Source organism: Zea mays, chromosome 1 (genome assembly GCF_902167145.1).
Source record: "Zea mays cultivar B73 chromosome 1, Zm-B73-REFERENCE-NAM-5.0, whole genome shotgun sequence".
Classification (NCBI taxonomy): Eukaryota; Viridiplantae; Streptophyta; class Magnoliopsida; order Poales; family Poaceae; genus Zea; species Zea mays.
Window position 1 is genome coordinate 68,207,998 of NC_050096.1, and position 4,702 is coordinate 68,212,699.

Consider the following 4,702-nt stretch of genomic DNA (forward strand, 5'->3'; position numbering starts at 1 on the left):
TCTTAAAAGGGGTTGGCCTTGCAACCCAATATGTTGTCTCTGTAACTCAGCCCCAGAAACAATTCTACACTTATGCAAGGACTGCCCCTTTAGTAGAGAGGTGTGGAACAAAGTGTTGTCCTGGGCCAACCTTCCTCCCTCGAATGGGATTCTCAGCGACACTTCTTTGTATGATTGGTGGACGGGTCTGCGTAGCCTTTGCAACAGTCAGTCAAGAAGACGCTTCGACGGCATGCTAATTCATTTTTGGTGGAATTTATGGCTGGAAAGGAATAACAGAATTTTCCAAAGTCAGCATAGAAGCGTTAATCAAGTGGCCCTTACAGTCATCGGATATTGCTAGTAGCTGAGGTCTTGTTGGTCTGGTCTAGTGGGTTCTTTTTCTTCTCTTTTTATTTTTATTTTTCTTTCTTTTCCTCTGCCCTCCAGTCGCTTTGGTTTTGTATTATCCATTTCTTTTCTCTCTAATATAATATATATCGGAGCGGCAAGTCTTTTGCCCCTTCCTTTCAAAAAAACTTATATATAAATATACCCTTGCGTTGCTACGAAATCAATATGATAAAATACATTATATGTAAAAACACTAATTGTTATTTTTAATTTTGTACTTTTGTTAGCATCACTAAAAGTGGATCTTTACGAGACATACAAGGTTTACATGTGTTTTATCATTTATAAAAAATAAACAATATTGTAGCGAATATTAAAACATCTCAAATAAAACACATTGATTCCATAAAAGGATAATGCATTATACAATACTTGTGTGCGCGCCAGGTAATGAAGTCGTTGAAATAACTTAAGTCCATTCTTCAACTTCTCATTCTCCAAGCACATCAACCACCCCACTGTAGCTCTTGGCCGCAAATGTCATCAATGTGTTTTAGGTTCTCTTATGTCACACAAACATCGGTGCCGTAGTTTTAGGTTCTCTTATTCGCATAATAACCGCAACAAAATGTTGTTTTGCAAAGAAAGAGCTATTAAAACAAAGATAAACTACATTGCTGGAACATAGAAGTGGTAAGTGATTTGAAAATAGAACATTTCAAGTGTGTTAACTGAAACCCAAGAGGCAAGGAACACAAATAGCAAGAGTTGAAATTTTTCACTTAAGTCCTCCTACCCATTCACAACCCATGTGCTTCTCAACTGAGATATAATACATAAGTCTATAAATCACTGTATGGCAAGAAGTTGTAATAGACCTAAATTTTTGAATGAAAGCCCTCCCAAACAGAGTATGACTTTGATTAAAAAAGAATAAAATATAAAAAGCCAAACGACACATAAATTGGAACGGAGGTAGTTAAGCGTTTCGTTTGGCTTTAATCTAAAACGGCTTATATTGTTTCTACATTATGTAGTCTAAATAACTGTCTTTATTCTGAAGCGATCATAAGTATTTCTTAACAAGCACTACCCACGGCCATAGGACAAAAAACTAAATCGAATCAATTACGGTGTCATCGATGTACAAAAATGATGACAACAATGATATATTTACAGAGGATTGCAGGCTCAGCGAGCTAGCAATCGCAAAACATCAACCACGGTGAAAATTTTCCATCTATAAAATCACAGAGCTCGTTTATCTCGTTTATACATGCATGGGGATGGGAGCTAGGTAGGTCAAGTTAGAAAGCCACACACGGATTCATCATCTTCATGTTCGGAGACTGTTCCTGCTTGGCGGCAACAACCCGTTGGGTAGGCTGAACAGCCGACTCCTCTTGGGCTCTGAGATCCTCACCTGTGTTATTGTTGTCGCCAGTGCATCAACTATACCGCATTCATCTCGCTCTTCAGAGTTGTCACTTGAGGATTTTGAAGATGAAGACTCGCAGTAACCAAACCTGACTATCTCCCGATGAATCATGGGAGCTGCAGTTTTGTTAGTATCCCATAGGTTAGAGAATTCAGCTTTCTGCAGGCAATCAGTGTAGAATAAGACCCATGGGTGCCCTGTGTTGAAAGCCATTAGGAAAAGTCAATGATAAATTGAGAATCATATATATATATATATTATATATATATATAAAGCACAAGTTACAAGGGTGCTTGAACTTACGGAGAACATCTTCGGCATCGGGCCTTGAAGAGACCTCTCGATTAAGCATTCGACCAATGAGATCATAAGCAAGAAGTGACACAGATGCCCACTGACTATTGTGAAAGTCAAGTTCAGCAGTCTTTATAACATCAAAGATAGCTTCGATAGATTTTCCTTGGAACGGAAGAGTGCCCATCAACAGAACATGCAGAAGCACCCCGGCAGCCCATACATCTACCTTTTGGGAGTAATTTCCTAGTAGAACCTCAGGTGCCAGATATGCCAGGCTACCAGCAACACCAGTCAATTGCTGACCTGCTCAAAGTTGAACAACATATTAGTGAACATCAAACCTGCAACAAGTAACAGAGTCAAAAGACACGGTTCAAGAGCATCATCTAGTTTTGACCTAGCCACAACTTTGTTTCTAGCTTGAGAACACCACCTTTGTAACCTCAAATAAAATAAAGATCTAACAAATATTAACACAGAAGTCAGGTCATATCATAAAACCTAAGGCGACATTTGGCACAGCTCCTGAGAACGGATTCTCCCTGAGCATCACTCCTCAGCCAAATAGCAAAATGGCGCACATATTCTGGTGGGATCTAAAAAAACATGCTCCTCACTGCTCCCCATTTAATCTCCACCGAAATCAGTCCAGAATCAACCCTCTGCTCCCCACCCTACTCTCCCGCTGGAATCACTATAATCACTTCACTAAAGAATCAATGCGCTAGGGTTCGAAAAGAAAAAGGTATTATGCAATACTATAAGAATAGCCATGATTATTGCTTAGAAAATAATGATCAAACAATATGTCAATATTCTAGAAAGAAAAAACAGAATTGTCATATGCAATGAATTGTGTTTCAACATATTACCTGTACAACAACGAATGCATTGCAACAAAACAGGGTAAGGCCAGCCAATACAATCACACCATGGTTTCATCATACATAGTTTTACAGGAAAACAAAGACATGCAGTGTTAGTCTGATCACATACACAAGAAAACTGCTAATACTTGACAAAATAATTGACATTTTGTGGCTCCCCTTTGCCATCATTTTTTTGAGGTAGCATGTTTGTGAGCTATCTAATGTAGAAAAAGCATGTAAAATCAGTAGTGGCCTATTATAGCGCAAGGCAGTAGTGAGCAGCATAATTGCTCATACAAACATACTCTACTTTCGTCAGGCTATTACTGAAAATGAGAAGGCCAACCTTCAAGAATTTGATATCTAGGCATAGTAGACGGGGTAACTGGAATAGTAATATGGTATTTGGTATGATGTATCTAATTTAGATCATCTTTTTTTACTTCTAGGTACTAATTTAAACCAATGTGACTCTATTGTTTAGTCCTATTTTTTTGTTTTCTCCTTGCTAATAATTTTATTTATTCTCAAGCTAAATAACACATGCATTTTCGAGTGTAAGGACTTATGCTGGTTTACACATGTGCATAACAGATGTCCACCGTGTGAGTACGCAAGTGGATCTGAACTTGTAAAAAACAAATGAGTAAAGCACGGAGACGGACCTGGGGATCCGTGTCCGAGAAAAGAGGGAGAGATGGGATTCGTCATCTATAGGAGTTTTGAATGCATTTCCCTTGGTATATATCCAGGCAAAAAGATCAAAAAACTCTTGGAGTATTCTGATGCCACTTCTGAGTTCATTACTGAACCTGCTGCACTTACATTGGAGATGTTGGTGAATTGTACGATGAGGAGGCCAGAGGGCAGCACGACCTAGGGGCTGAGGCAACGATAGTGCGGTCCAGAGATCGAGTCCATGGAACAAGAGCTTCTTGTAGCTAATCAGGCCACTGCACATCGAGAAGCAACAATTAGGGAGCTTCAATGTGAAACAAAAAAAGGAAACTGAGATTGAGAGATTAAATGAATTGACGATGTCAGGTTGGTTTGCAGCACAAGAGTTAAATGAACTGGCACAAATGACATTCAAGAATAAAGATGATATCAAGAATACAATCAATGACTTCAAACTGGTGATGTATTTAGCTAGATGTTGTGTGTTCTGAACTAATAGCTTCGAAAGTGGCTTTGACCTTCTCGTGCAAACAAGTAGAAGATCAAGCGACACAGTTGATTAACCAAGTGCAGGAACTCGCAGACCAAAAAGCACTGGCTATTTGATAGTCGCCTAGAGGGGGGGTGAATAGGGCGAAACTGAAATTTACAAATATAAACACAACTACAAGCCGGGTTAGCGTTAGAAATAAGAACGAGTCCGAGAGAGGGCGTGAAAACAAATCGCAAGCGAATAATGAAGTGAGACGCGTGGATTTGTTTTACCGAGGTTCGGTTCTCTCAAACCTACTCCCCGTTGAGGAGGCCACAAAGGCCGGGTCTCTTTCAACCCTTCCCTCTCTCAAACGGTCCCTTGGACCGAGTGAGCTTCTCTTCTCAAATCACTTGGGAATCAAACTCCCCGCAAGGACCACCACACAATTGGTGTCTCTTGCCTCAATTACAAGTGAGTGTTTGATCACAAGAAAGAATGCCAAAGAAAAGAAGCGATCCAAGCGCAAGAGCTCAAATGAACACTACAAATCACTCTCTCTAATCACTAAGGCTTTGTGTGGAGTTGGGAGAGGATTTGATCTCTTTTGGTGTG

General features: G+C 39.7%; 1 long non-coding RNA gene across 1 annotated transcript; it reads right to left on the bottom strand.

Moving 5' to 3' along the window:
- Positions 1-1,554: 1,554 nt before the first annotated feature.
- On the bottom strand, positions 1,555-3,901 carry LOC111590593 (uncharacterized). Its single transcript, XR_002749730.2, has 2 exons — positions 2,075-3,901; positions 1,555-1,968 (listed from the first exon to the last, which is right to left on the bottom strand). It is a non-coding gene; the product is annotated as an uncharacterized lncRNA (long non-coding RNA).
- Between the last annotated feature and the right edge of the window lie 801 nt (positions 3,902-4,702).